The sequence below is a fragment of the Anomaloglossus baeobatrachus genome, chromosome 5, assembly GCF_048569485.1.
Source record: "Anomaloglossus baeobatrachus isolate aAnoBae1 chromosome 5, aAnoBae1.hap1, whole genome shotgun sequence".
Lineage (NCBI taxonomy): Eukaryota > Metazoa > Chordata > Amphibia > Anura > Aromobatidae > Anomaloglossus > Anomaloglossus baeobatrachus.
In genome coordinates this window covers 81,791,259-81,807,105 of record NC_134357.1, presented here as the reverse complement: position 1 = coordinate 81,807,105, position 15,847 = coordinate 81,791,259, and the positions used below count along the sequence as shown (strand labels likewise).

Genomic DNA, 15,847 nt, shown 5'->3' with positions numbered 1-15,847 from the left:
ATGGGGGTACAGGCTGGGGTGAAGGGTTTATGGGATATGGGGTGCAGTGTGGGATATGGGGGTGCAGGATGTGTCTGGGATACAGCACCACAAAGGAGGTAAAGATGAGGGACAAGGTAAGTGCTCCACCATGAAGCTGTAGATGCGAGGAACTTTTACTGTAAAGTGTGTGAGGACTAATAGCATTCACTTAGTATATAGAGTGACAGCATATTATGGGAGGCAGTACGGACAGTATATGAGGGACGGTGTGAGGGCACAGTATGAGAGGAGCAGTATACGAGGGACAGAGTGAGGGCACAGTATGAGAGGAGCAGTATACGAGGGACAGTGTGAGGGCACAGTATGAGAGGAGCAGTATACGAGGGACAATGTGAGGGCACAGTATGAGAGGAGCAGTATACGAGGGACAATGTGAGGGCACAGTATGAGAGGAGCAGTATACAAGGGACAATGTGAGGGCACAGTATGAGAGGATCAGTATACGAGGGACAGTGTGAGGGCACAGTATGAGAGGAGCAGTATACGAGGGACAGTGTGAGGGCACAGTATGAGAGGAGCAGTATACGAGGGACAGTGTGAGGGCACAGTATGAGAGGAGCAGTATACGAGGGACAGTGTGAGGGCACAGTATGAGAGGAGCAGTATACGAGGGACAGTGTGAGAGGAGCAGTATACGAGGGACAATGTGAGGGCACAGTATGAGAGTAGCAGTATACGAGGGACAGTGTGAGGGCACAGTATGAGAGGAGCAGTATACAAGGGACAGTGTGAGGGCACAGTATAAGAGGAGCAGTATACGAGGGACAGTGTGAGGGCACAGTATGAGAGGAGCAGTATACGAGGGACAGTGTGAGGGCACAGTGTGAGGGCACAGTATGAGAGGAGCAGTATACGAGGGACAATGTGAGGGCACAGTATGAGAGGAGCAGTATACGAGGGACAATGTGAGGGCACAGTATGAGAGGAGCAGTATACGAGGGACAGTGTGAGGGCACAGTATGAGAGGAGCAGTATACGAGGGACAGTGTGAGGGCACAGTATGAGAGGAGCAGTATACGAGGGACAATGTGAGGGCACAGTATGAGAGGAGCAGTATACGAGGGACAGTGTGAGGGCACAGTATGAGAGGAGCAGTATACGAGGGACAATGTGAGGGCACAGTATGAGAGGAGCAGTGTGCGAGGGACAGTGTGAGGGCACAGTATGAGAGGAGCAGTATACGAGGGACAGTGTGAGGGCACAGTATGAGAGGAGCAGTATACGAGGGACAGTGTGAGGGCACATTGTGAAGGCTGTACGGTGTGAAAAGACAGCAGAGTGCACAATGTGGAGGCTATTGTTCACATCACAGATGCATTATTTTGTATGGAAAGCGTATAGGACATGGTTAATGAGGGGGGATGGTTTTATGGATATTTTTTATAAGGAAAGACATTGTGGCGGACATAATTCATGGTGAGGGATGGTGCAGGGGTTGTAGTATATGAGAGGCACAATGTGGAGGCCATGTATCATTAGGGGGATAGTGTAGGGGTTCACTTTTTGATCAGGGAGCATAGTGGGGGGAAATATCTTTTCTAGTGCACAGTATGTACGGATATTTTTTATTTAGATGTAATAATGATGCTCATATTTTTAGGGCATCATGTTGGGATATGTTGTGGAAAACCAGAGAATGGAAGTCTGCGGAAAGAAGCTGTGTACGTCCAAAGTCATCATGCCGTCTGGAACAGATGAAGAAGAATGGAGTGAGACAAAACCAATCAGAGAAGGAGTCACAAATACGGTACCTGGATCTAAGGTAACATTTATACTGGACAATCCCTGCATTCAAAGAGGTATCTGTCACAAGGTTTTTTCTCCCCCATCTGAGAGCAGCATAATGTAGTGACAGAGACCCTGATTCCAGAAATCACTTACTGAGCTGTTTGCTGTCATTTTGATAAAATCAATGTTTTCTCGGCTGCAGATCTAGCAGTTATACAGAGCTCATGAATATGTTGGACTACCTGCAGCATGCAAAGTAGTCCTATAATGATAATCTACTGCTGATAATCAGGAATTTTATCAAAACTGCACTGAGCAGGTCAGTAAGTGACACATCACTGGAATCAGGATCTATGCCCCTACGTTATGCTGCTCTCAGACTAGAGGGCAAAAACCTGGTGACAGATTCCCTTTAAATGATAGTCGACTGGTTATATGAAGCCGATTGGCAACTGTTTAATGGCCTGTGACTGCAGACTTGTGAATCCTCATAGCATGCATTGCACACAGTGCACTGTCATGGTTTTACAAAGTGAGAGCGGGCCGTCATGTGACCACAAGTGTGCGATTGCCATACTTCTAGCCACATCTGCATGAGGCTTTAATCTGATTTATTGGTAGGGTACTTGATCAATTTAAGTGCTTAGAACAGCATGAACGCCAACTACGGCCGCTACACTTAATTGTACCAATCTGCGCATGCACGCTGCAATTTATTTTTTTTCTCAGACCACTTGGACTGAGCACAAAATCAAATATGTGCACTGCCTCATTAGAGAACACTGGTCTGAAAGCGATCCGCTATTTTGTTGGATCGCGCTTGGACCAAAAATACGGTTGTCTACACAAGCTATTAGGCTTTGACACCATCATTGTAAATATGGCTACCTGGTTAGGGGCCCACTCAGAAGTTTCACCCCCTCTGAGCTAAACCCCTAGCTACACCTCTGGGTTGTGAGCCTTATAGATCTGCGTGGAGGAGGGGAATAGTGATATCCAATATTGGTGAAGGGAGAACACGACCTCTGAGAGCGGAGCGTGAAGGTGGCTGCACACAGAGTAATGTGTATGAATGCGCGAGTCAGGAATACAGTAACATCTGCTCTTCACTTAGTATTTTATTAGAATAGATACGACGGAGGACAATTATTACCAGAACACAGGAGACGGCTGATGAAGTGATCTTTATTTATCAAGGTGTATAAATGAATTCACTGATTAGTCAGTTCTGAGCTTGGTGGGGAACTACTTGTGCCAGCCACTGTGCGTGATGTCTGATGACTCACACTGTAAGGTGCCGGACTCCATGGCATTGTAAAGAGCTGATGGGCAGCAGCGGTACAACTAACAGTGGCAGAGCAATTGGAGAACTCTGACAGATACCCAATTAGGTCTGTGTCGGGGTCAAATAGGAGGAGTAAGATGGTAGTCATGGGGGTCTCGGCAATCCATCAGCACCTGCAATCTCATCACTGGGATCCATTGAGTGTAGAAAGAGCCCTCTCCTTCTGACTAACCACCTAGATGTGGACTTCAGCATATGAAGGGTTAAGCTGCCATAATCTCTACATAGATACTACATTTTTATACAAATACATGTGAGGTTCTTGGCGCACAATGTGATCAAATTGTGCGAGCCCATCTGCCAACGTCAAGGCGACCTCTTCAGATGGGTCCCTACACTAACTTATCACTAAATTGCTAACTAACTGGGGCTAGGACAAATGTGAGATTATTACTACCATTTTTATTATTACGGCACTATTACTTTTTTATATATTCACCTATTGTTATTTTTATTTTATTTTTTTCTTACCCCTGTTGTTCTAAGTGTTGTATTAAAAACTCCTAATAAATAATTCCTAATGTTTTTGATCCAAAAGAAGGCAAAAACCCCCATGACACCTTCAGCCAATCTGTGCCACAGGGGAAAAATTCCTTCTCGACCCCGAGAAAAGGCGATCAGTCCTAGGACCCTGGATCAAAGCTAATGATGCTATGTGTAGTGAAGTAATTAATATTACAGAGCTAATTATACTGGTCCTATAGTGTGTACAGAGTGTAGCTATTATACTATTCTTACCCTGCTCTCTTATTACAGTGTTATTCTAAATTATTTTTTTCTAATTTAGTGTTTTCTAAAACTATTAATACTAAACTATCCCCCCACTGTTGATCCAGAAGAAGACAAAAAACCCCATGACACCTTCAGCCAATTTGTGTCACAGGGGAAAAATTCCTTCTTGACCCCGAGAAAAGGCGATCAGTCCTAGGACCCTGGATCAAACGTCTGTTCTACCTACTGCTATCACTACCCTTATTTCATTAATAATTGAACTACGTTCTTATTATTACTCATGTTATTACTATTATTATTATTTCTAGTTTTTTTATTAATACTCACCACCGCCGTTCATTCGAGAGGTCCCAGCAGCATGGTCCATATGAGGTTTCTTCTTCCTCCCAGGAACCTGCTCACATTTTGGTGGTTATTGTCCTGCTGCATTCTTCTTTCTGGTGTCGGCCTCCTCTCAGGAATCTGTCTTTCTTGCGTCGTCCTTCTTTGAGGAATCCGTAGATTTAATTTGTCCAATTTCAGTTTTTTTACTGACGGCTTTTTCACTGGTTCTTCTTCATCCAGGTCTTTGCAGAGGTCTCTCATGGTCTTTATTTCTTCTTCTCTCTTTCTCTTCTCTCTGGTCTGGATGGGTTTGGATGGTCCTGGATTTTCTACTTTCCTGACTTGATATCTCCTTTGGGCCATTGGATTAGTCGGCATCAGGCGCTGGGAAGACAAAAGATTAAGTTAGAAAGATAAATATGAACATCCAAATACACAACCCCCTTTATAAAAAAGACAGTGATGTTGCCCTCAGTTTTCTCACTGACCACCTTCTTGAAGAAGGGTGATGGCAGCATCATCATACAATGGGACAATCTTCTCAGCTTCTCCTCAGGTGTGACGTAAGCTGAAGGAAACACAACCAGAAATTGGGATCAGTCCTAACCGTATAATAAAGACTGTCATATGGATGAAAAAAAATGACACATTTTATTGTTAAAAAATACATCATACACAAAAACCTGATATAAATAATAGGCCGATTTCTGATGACATTTACTTTTTAAGCTTTTTGTTACTTTTTTAATGTTGATCCGTCTTCCCTGTCAGTAGTCCTGTCCATGTAGGCAGGACCAGCGCACAGCAAACTGTTTGGGTCAGTACTGGAATATCCTTATCTTGGCCATCTTTGGTGTTTACTAGGCCCGTGCAATTATTATTGATGGATCCCATTAAACTAGCAGTAAATTAAAGGGGCTATCTGGGGCTATTTTAGTTTTCTTTACTATGGGCCTGAGAAGTAACAGGCAGGGAGTCGGCATCTACCTGCCTGATAGGTTCTAGGCCCAAAGTGTAGCAAAGAAATATTCCTGGAAACCCTAAATGTAGGGAACAGTCGCCCTCACAGACTGATGATACTACCTGATCCTCTGCTGGGTCCATACGCGGTCCAATCCATGGGTTCCTCTGCCATTGTCGCTCCTTGTAATGTATAGGAATCTCTCGCTGATTGTCGCTGTCTGTCTTCACTCTCAGATGAGGCGTAACAAACTGAGGACAAACTGCTTTTTTTTTTCCATTTCAATTCTAACTGAGCAATTCTATTGGCTGTTTCAATGCGGTTACCATGGTTACAGAGGTAGCTGCAGATTTAAAGGGACAGGACGCAGTCATTGCGCTTATAGTACATTTTACAATGAATGTCATACAGTACAGACCAACAGTTTGGACACACCTTCTCATTCAAAGAGTTTTCTTTATTTTCATGACTCTGAAAATTGTAAATTCACATTGAAGGCATCGAAACTATGAATTAACACATGTGCAATGAAATACTTAACAAAAAAGTGTGAAACAACTGAAAATATGTCTTATATTCTAGGTTCTTCAAAGTAGCCACCTTTTGCTTTGATTACTGCTTTGCACACTCTTGGCATTCTCTTGATGAGCTTCAAGAGGTAGTCACCGGAAATGGTTTTCACTTCCCAGGTGTGCCCTGTCAGGTTTAATAAGTGGGATTTCTTGCCTTATAAATGGGGTTGGGACCATCAGTTGTGTTGTACAGAAGTCTGGTGGATACACAGCTGATAGTCCTACTGATGAGACTGTTAGCTGCTTTTTTTCTTGCCATAATACAAATTCTAACAGTCTCATCAGTAGGACTATCCGCTGTGTATCCACCAGACTTCTGTACAACACAACTGATGGTCCCAACATGGCTGTCTGTGCCCCCCCCAGCATTTTCCTGCATGTGCCTTTAGATATGTATATACCCCCAGCAATGCTTGTGCCCCCAGCTATGTCTGTACCCCCGAGTGATGTCTATGCCTTGCTGCTTCCCTAGTGATGAATATTCCTCCCAGCCCCTCCAGTGATGTAAATACCTCCAGAAATGTTTGTGCCCCCCAGCTATATCTGTGTTCCCCACCAATGATGTATATACCCCCAGTGATGTCTGTGCCCCCATTGATGTATCTACCTGCAGTGATATCTTTGCTCCACAGCCACGTCTATGCCACACAGCTTTTCTATTGATCTATATTCCTCCCAGGCCTCCCCAGTGATATATTAGCTCTCAGCGTCTCATTTGATGTCTATGCCCACCAGCCTCACTAGTCATGTCTATGCCCCCCAGCCTCCCTAGTGATCATTATTCCTCCAAACCCTCCCCTGTGATGTGTATGCCCCGCCTCCCCAGTGATGTATATTCCTCCCAGCACTCCCCTGTGCTATATACCCCCAGCCCCTCCTGTGATGTATATGCCCCCGCCTCCCCAGTGATGTATATGCCTCCCAGCACTCCCCTGTGCTATATACCCCCAGCCCCTCCTGTGATGTATATGCCTCTATCCCCTCCTGTGATGTATATACAGCAGTCCCAGTCGACTCAAACCTGGAAAAGTAGTTGTGAGAAGTAACAAGATCAATATTGCCTAATATCACAGCTGCACCAAAGGGAAGAAGCTCCAGTCGTAACAGTGAGTTGTTTGACCAAACATGGCTGGGTAAAATTGATAATTTTGTGCAGCCCCCGAAATATGGTAGAAATTTCCAAATGGGCCCCGGCAGAAAAAGGTTCCACACCGCTGTAGTAGAGCATTCACAATTAAATTGCGCAGTATTACTATATAATGCCCTACATACTGCTGCTGATGCTGAGATACAGAAGGATAGATGAGCAGGAAAACCTCATTATTTACTGTAAATGGGAAACATTAGAGCAGTCTCCACCCACTTGCTCAGACTTGCTCAGAGACAATTGACAAATTAAGGTAAATCCTGCAAAGAGGAAAACTAGTCAATAAATATCATATAATAACCAGTAAAAAACCTTATTCTTAATGTATTCACACAAACATCACATCTTATTCTGAAAAGTAACGTGAAACAACAGGTACGCTTGAAGAAAAAAATCTTTCCATTAATGCCAGCAAAGTAAAATGGTATAAAGTTGGAGCATACTGCAGCATTTAAAACTCCCCCCCCCCCCTCCAAAGTGAGTACAATCACTCCCATTGCTCCTTTCTCCAGGAATTTTTAAAAGTTATTTTCTGTACTTTTCACAAACTTTATTTTGGAAAAGGAATCACAGGAATCTTCTTGAAACAGTTATTTGATTTTTTTCTGAATGTTGCTAGCCTCATATTTGGTCGTGTTCTCGGGCTTTACATACGTTCCTGTGGTTTCTGATGTAACACATTGTTAGTGCGATATTTTCGGAAATGTTTTACTTATAGACAATTTGCATATAAATAGAACTGATTCAATTTGTCTTTCAGTTACATTATTGTCTCATTTTTCAGGCTTCGCTCCTAAAGAACATCGCAGCGGGGTGCTGTGTCCTGGATCACATAAAAGGCATGCTGCTTTCATTAGTACATAAGTTATGGGGCCATATATAACCAAGAATGAAAAAAAGATGGCAGTCTCGCTGTGTAAGTGCAGAATAAGGTAGGACAAAAAGATTTACAAAAATAAAAAGTAAATATACAGTACGATTGCATTTTTCTGTTATTGTCCAACACAGTACAGCGTTTCCTATTATATTGATACAAGGGGGACGATTTGGCTGCTTTAAGCTGTGACAGTGAAAGATCCAGTCTTAGCCATGATAAAGAACAGTCAGCCAGCCTCTTTGAAACACAGAACGGATGACGCGCTGTACAAATACAGGCTAATTTAAAAAGACCCTACACGTGTCATATTAAATGTGAATTCTAAGGCATTTAAGAAAAAAAATTGCCCCAAAAGTTGGCCAACCCCTTTAAGTATTCCTGTTTGTAGGATTTAAAACATACTATAGTTCCCTTCTTGTGTGACCTTGTATCCATTGCATTAAAGGGAACTTTTCTATGTAAAGTAAAGGCAGTAAAAGATGTTTTAGGGTAGCGTAACTAGGGAACAGGTAGCAGGAGTGGGATGTCAGTGGTAGTTAGTTTGTTAGAACAGAGCAGGAACAGAGAGCAGGGGAGTGGTTAATAGGGAGATAGAGACAAGGAGGGAGCAGAATGGGATGAGATACAAAGGAACTTTTGAACAGAGTGAAGAGTGCGAACAGGGCCCGAAGCTATGGCCTGTCCAGGAAGGGAGGAATCCTCCCATGCGTCAAGCAAGACCTCAACCTGCGGACGGGCTGTAGAGTTTCCTGATATCGGTGGGACGTTGTGGTATAGGCCTGGCGGAACCTGTAACTGGTCGGGAGTAGCTAAGTTGTCTGAGGGCCCAAATGAGATATCGCAGCCGCAAGGAAAGGTTAGAGGGGGAGGAAGCAGAGGACTCAGCTGGTGGAGGATAGTTTTCAGGGTGAATGCCAGCAAGATAGAAATCCCCCCCTTCCCCGAGAGAGCAGCAACAGCACGAGTGGCCCTTTGGGGCTGAAGTACAGTAGAAGTATAATCTACATTAAAATGGTTACTGCTTGTTTACAAGAGACTAGTGTATGACTTCTGTCACCCTCCCTGTCTACAACCAGGACCCAGAAAGTGAAAAACGAGGTAACACAGGACGTAATAAAAAATGCCTCATGCCCCAACAGGAGCATCACATGAACATTTACATTTAATGAAGCAACGGGAAGCACTGCCGGCCATCACCTGGTTCCCCTCTTCACAAGCATATCTTTTTTTGATAGATTGGATTTTTGATTGCTGAAATATTTTTAATCAAATTTCCAGAAACGCACTGCACCTTTGATTGGCGTGTGCATTGGGGCAGGCTTTTGTGGGTTGGGTCCTCACTCTAAATTCCTCCTCCTGCGTCCTCTATGATGTCCCCCTTTTTTTTATCTAAATTTCATGCTGCACCACCATGGCAGCTGTTGGTGGCGCATGCGCATTGCTATAGTGATTGTCTTCATTAAAATGGCGCCGAAGTCCACGAAAGCGTGCACCACAATCTCCGGCACCATATTATTGAAGACACTGTGGAGAAGACCATGAGCGGCATCGGCGCATGCACAGATTTTTTTTTTCTTACACCTGTGCACGGCGCCCTGCTGCTCATAATCTTCTCCGCAGTGTCTGGAAAATCCTAGGGGTTGTTTTCCTTTTAAGAGCAAATTCACTGCCACCTTCTGTGGAGTTCTGTAGAAGTTCCTTTCTCCAGTATTCATCTAGTAGCTTGATCTTTCCAAACTCCATTGACGTCCGTCTCACTCCTTGTTTCTCGTACATTGATCAGTGCAATGTATGTGTCAGATAAGCTACTGTACATTGCAATATGGTTGCAATACTACTGTTTTATTTCCTCATCTACCATCTCAGTTCTATCATCACTTTCATCATTTCATTTATATACTCATGCATTTGTGCCGCCCCCGTGCCAGCAGCCGGCGCTGCTCGGGTCCGGGCCTTCTGGGTTGGTGGCTCGAGGGCCTCCGGACCCGGGGGTCTCGTGGACACGCCGAATAAAAAGGGGGAGGACGTAAATATACGGGCTAGGCCGTAGTAAGTTTGTGATGCCACCCACGGTGTGTGGTGAAGTGGGACACCACCACCGCTGCTGTTGTAGGGCACCCGGGGGAGATGTTGTGCAGCCAGTTGTTAAACCCTCCGTGGGTAGGGATGGTGGCCCCAGGACCCGGTGTCTCTGTGCAGGGGATAGCGACCACAGGGAGTGTTTGTGTACTCACGGTTAATAAACCACACAAGTCTCTGGTAAACCAAGGTGGTGGTGGCCGGTGCCGCGGCCGGTTGCATTCGGGTCCCCCACCCAGCTGGTGGTGTCTATCCTTTTCTCTGCACTGTTTTGTGTAACGTGTACTTCCTAGCGTGAAACTCAGGAGCCCGCTCCTGGCTGGATGTGGCCTAAGGAGCCGTGCCCGCAGACGCTGGCCCGTGGGATCTATGGGCCCTGGCGGTGACCTCTTATCCCTATCAGTGGCCTGTTGTCTTCTATGAGGGACTTTGGGTGGGACAGGACCTCTAGTCCTGGCCTCAATCGGTGAATTAACCGTCTGTTGGTTTCCGCTCCTGGCTTCAGGGTCCGAGTACCCCCTTTGTGCTCTGGTTTCTGGGTCGGTTCCTCGTGTCGGTATCGGCGGGCTACAACCCTGTCCCGGGCCACCTCGGTGCTGCTGAGCCGTCTTTCCGTCTCCTGCTGATGGAGACCACCGTCTGCCTCCTAGCCAAGGCACCAGGGCTCCTACCCTGGTACCGTCCAACTTGAACTTTCCTGCTGGAGCTACACTTAGCTCCAGCCCACACTCCTCTCCAAACTTCACTCCATACTTCTCTAACTGTTTTCCCGCCCCGGGCTGTCTGGACCCATGGGTGGGCGTGTCCTAACCGCCTGGTCACGCCCACTGGTGTGTCAATCTTTCCCTAAGGGGGGTGACTAGGGTTTCTGGTTGGCTGTGTGGTTCCTAGTGAGGGAAGGTGTTATAGAGGGGCCTATTATTATATGGTTTTGCCAGGGCGTCACACATTTATTTTCTTTTCCTGATTTATAACAGTTTCCTCTGAAGAAACAACTTGTTGTTTAGACTTGATCTCTCATTATTGCTGTGCATCCCACATTCAATTAGCAGTGTTCTTATGTCTTATGTGGTTCAGTTGGTTTTCCTCCATTAATAAGCTTGTAAAAGCTTTTGCCCATTCAGTTGGCAAATTGTAGACTGGGGAACAAGCGCACAGAACCAGCCAATGGGTGGGAATCTATTAACGCTGGCTGCTGCATAAAGGTGGAAATACCACAGATGTTGAGATTGTACATATATGCACAATTCTTGATACATGATTGACCTCTTAATAAAAGCTTAAAACATAGATACAGAACCAGAACAAAGCCTACTACATCGATAATGTGCCAGCACCAAGCTTACTCCATAGATGCAGTATCACAATCATCCCTATTAAATAGATACATTAACCAAACCCAGGTTACTACATAGACACTTTAACCAAAATAAGTTTACTATATATGGTAACCAAAGTAAGCCTACTATGGAGATACCAGCACCTAGCTTACTAAATAGATATGGTAAGTAGGGATGAGCAAACCTGTGGAAATTTGGTTTGCCTGGTGCCCCTGGACTATAGCTAAAAATTCGGTTCGGAAGCCGGACTTGACCCCAGACACCGAACACCATATAAGTCAATGGGACGAGAACTTTGATGCTGTAAAATGGCTGTCAAATGGTCGTAGTAGGGGTTTGGGACTGGAAAAGGAAGCAAAATGGGGGTAAGAGAAGGACAATTGCTCTGCAATCAAATGTTGATAAGGAATAATTAAAAAAAAAAAGATGTGGGATCCTGCATATTTTTGATAACCAGGGCAGGTAAAGCAGACAGCTTTGGGCTGCAACTCTCAGCTGTCTGCTTTACCTTGGCTCGTTATCAAAAATAGAGGGCTTTGCAAGCCTTTTTTTTTTTTTCATTATTTACTTAAATAATTTAAAAATGAGGTCCCCCTATTTATGATAACCAACCAAGGTAAAGCAGACAGCTGAGAGCTGGTATTATCAGACTGGGAAGGCCCATCATTATTTGGCCCTGCCCAGCCTAAAAATAACAAACTGCAGTACCCCAGAAGTGGCACATCTGATGCACCAATTCTGGCTCTTTACCCAGCTCTTCCTAATGGGCCTGTTAATATAAAAAAAAAAGTTTAATAGGAAAAATCAGTCACACCTACACTCATATGTAATGAATCTATGTAAACATAAGTGTAGAGTAGTAATAAATGGTGCAGGGGTTGTAGGAACAATGATGTTTTTTTTCTCAGTTGTCTGATGGACCTGTTGCAGAACAAAGCTCCATAAGAATCGATGGCCATCATGGGACATTACACCATTGAATTACATTGAATCTTTGAGGATTTCTTTTTAATTAATAAATAGATGAAAGAGAGACTGTGGGGAAGTCTTTATTCAAATAAACTGGGTTTTTTTTCCAGAGTGTCTCTGTGTGTTTTGTTTTTTTTTTTAACTGTATACTTGCTGGGTCAGTAATGGGACTGTCTGATAGAGGCTTCTACATTACTACAAGGCTTGTGGCCATCTGTCAATTCACAGCTGACATAAACCCCAAAAATACTACTAGCGCACCAGGGCAATTGGGAAGCGTCAAGCAAAGCGCCAGAATTGGTGTATCTAATGGATGCACTACTAATGTCTCCTTTCCTTGGCTGGTTATCAAAAATTGAGGGGACCCAATGCTGTTGTTTTTTTTGTTTTTTTTTAATATTTAAGTTAATAAAATAACAGTGTGGGTTCCCCTCTATTGCTTGCATCAGGATCTCTGTTCTCTATATTCTACTATTCCTAAATGAGGTAGCAAGAACCTGCTGACAGATTCCCTTTAGCAAATGCTGAGACTGTAATGCGAACTAAGCTGCAAATTTATCAAAATTGTATCAAATGCATGAGTATGTTTTTGCACTTGTACACTTTAGGCTAGGTTCACACTTCCGTTAAATTGTATCAGTCACAATCCGCTGCTTTGGTAAACAACGGAATCCGTTTGGCGGATTCCGTGGTTCCCATAGACTTGTATGAGCGGCGGATTGTGACTGATGATGCTGCGTTGCATCCTCCGCCTGACTGATCAGTCGTGGAACGACTGACTGCGAGGCGGAAGGAACGCAGCTTGTAACGTTTTTTGAGCAGCGCAATCCGTAGGATTTCGCTGTGCATGCTCTCTCTTGCTCCCTGCACACGTAACCAGGATATACATCAGGTTACCAAGCAATGCGCTTTGCCTGGTTACCCGATATTTACCCTGGTTACGTGTGCAAGGAGCCAGCGCTAAGCGGTGTACGCTGGTAACCAAGGTAAATATCGGGTAACCAAGCAAAGTGCTTTGCTTAGTTTTTACCCGATATTTACCCTGGCTACGTGTGCAGGGAGCCCGACACTTCCCCGTTGGGCTCCGTCCCCTCCTGCACTCCGCATGTGTACACACACACACACACACACCTGTCCCCAGCCATGCAGACCACGGTACTGACGTCCTCAGCGCCACGGCCCCGTTCTGCTCCACCCTCCTCGCACTCCACCCCCCGCACACAACGGAGTCTGACAATGAATTCTGTTCTTTGTTATCCGTTGTACAACGCATCAGTCACATGCGTCAAGCAACGCAAGTGACTGATGCAAAACAACGGAAATGTGAACCTAGCCTTAACCAACATACACACAGTAATACGTTTTTACATAAATACACAGATGTACATCTTCTAAACATTTTTGCACACTTTAACACATACCCACACATTAGCTTGCATTTACAGATAAACCTACAATCACTCCCAGTGGCATACCCAGGTACAATTTTATACATATTGGGACATGCACAGAAAAAATACAGGTAAAAATATTTACATGGACATTTAAGCTTTAGGTCCATCTGTTCTTTATACTGATGTGCTCAGCCCCAGCGGAGGACCACAGCAAGCAACCAAGAGAAAAGGCAGGCGACTGAAGCCGGGGTTGGTGATGTGGTGATGCCTCCTAATAGGAAGAGCCGCTATAAACACCCTGTGACCACCGATGATGGGGATTGCGGCCTCCAGCAGCTGGCGTCTACGGTACATGCCATAGAGTACTGTGGCCGAGCAGTTTAGGAGGCAGCCATGGATTTTTAGATACCGCCAATGTTATAAACCTGCTATTTCAGCCCTTAACATGTAGGGGGGCTAGCCAGAGGGCTGTTGCCAATCTTTTTTTTTTTTGTCCCATTCCTGATTATTAATCTATGGTCTCTCTGTAGTAATAACGTCCCACGTGTCATTTGTGGACAGTAAGATTTCCACTTTAAACTTCCATAGTTGCTCATTATTTTGTTTGCCCACTTTTAATTACTGTGTTTTCCGGTGTATAAGGCGCATCGAATTATGACACACCCCAAATTTGGAGGAAAAAAAGGCAAAAAAAAATGGGGTCCGTCTTACAATACGTTGGTGTCTTACTGGCAGCGGGTGGTAGTGGTGGTGGAGTGGGGTCACAGCAGGCAGGGATGGTGGTGGAGTAGGGCGATGCTGTGGTCAGTGCGACGGGTGTTCAGATGCTCGCTGCGGGCTTCAAAGAAATGGCGCCTGGAGTCGGTGCGTGCGCAAATGAAGCTCTCGGCTCAAGATCTCATCTGCGTACGTTCCACCTCCGGGCACCATTTTCCTGGGAGATCAATGAGTCGGAGGCAGCATGAGATCTTGAGCCGAGAGCGTCATATGTGCATGCGCCGACTCCAGGTGCCATTATTTGAAGTCCGCACCGGCAACAACATTTTCAGGATGGCGCCCACAGCCCCAGCACAGCACCTACGGCCTGCAGCCCCAGTACAGCACAGCACCCGTGGTCCGCAGCCCCAGTACATTACAGCATTCATGACCCGTGGCCCACAGCCCCAGCACAGCACAGTGCCTGCGATCCCAGCACAGCACCCGCACCCTTGCTTTGGCGCCCTCCCTCCACCAACACCCGGTAAGCAACAATTGGATTATAAGATGCACCCCTCTTTTTCCTCCCAAAATTTTAGGAGGAAAAGTGCGTCTTATAATCTGAAAAATACGGTAAGCTCCGATCAGCTAATTTTTTTTTATCTCGCATTAAGTACATGCTAAGCTTTTTAGGGTAGGGTCACACTTGTAGAGTGTTCTCTCCTGAACACTATGACACCGTTTCTGTCGGGATCCCCAAAAATCAGGATTCTGACGAGGAACCTCGTCAAAGCCATTGCCAGAGATATACAATCAACGAAGTCACTTTGGATGTTGTCTGTCCTTTGTCCTTGTAGTTTTTGTCTTTTTTTTTTTTTGCAATAACCATATTAGAATGCGTCTTTGTGAATGTTTTTAAAAAGACAAATATATCAGGATGGAGATCAGACAGTGCCCAATGTAACTCCATCAGTTTCATTGAGCTGAATGGCCCCCATCACGGTTCCTTGTTAGAATACTGTTATTTGGGGATTCCGACAGAAACCCAACAGCGGAGAGCACTGTATGAGTATGAGCCTAGCCTTACTTATTTACAGGAGATGAAAACCTTAGGTAGAGTCCTTCTAAAAGACTGTTCACCTAGTGGTGATGTCTGGATGCTTTCAGCAGAATCATCAGCACCCAGATATTGTGGGAGAATGGGCTGCTTTTAATTGGGACATTACGCATCTATTATTTACATCTTCACAACATGGAAGATTATTGTAAGAACAGAGGCGCACACACAAAGGTCACACAGTACAGAATGAAAATTATACATCAAATGGAGCATCATCGGCTCAACATAGCACCCACTCTAGCATAAGTATGTCGTTGATATATTCTACAACCAACACCTATGAGTTTGGTCATAAAATGTGGGTGGAGGAAATGTGCACAATATGGGGTGAACACACAATCTGTATACAGATTATGTTCATGGTCAGAATTGAACCCATGTGCCCATTACTGTAAGGAGTGCTTAAAGGGAACCGCTCAGGTGCAATATGCACCCAGAACCACGAGCAGTTCTGGGTGCATATTGCTAATCGCTGCCTAACCGTCCCTGTATCTAGTGGCATGCATAAAGAGAACTTTAGA

The 15,847-nt window shown here is 44.9% G+C and overlaps 1 long non-coding RNA gene across 1 annotated transcript in view; it reads left to right on the top strand.

The window, feature by feature from the left end:
- Positions 1 to 1,663: 1,663 nt before the first annotated feature.
- LOC142313328 (uncharacterized) overlaps positions 1,664 to 15,847 on the top strand; it is a 37,445-nt gene continuing 23,261 nt past the window's right edge. Inside the window, exons 1-2 of the long non-coding RNA XR_012754419.1 lie at positions 1,664 to 1,804; positions 7,636 to 7,767. This is a non-coding gene — a long non-coding RNA (uncharacterized LOC142313328). The remainder of the gene's footprint in view (positions 1,805 to 7,635; positions 7,768 to 15,847) is intronic.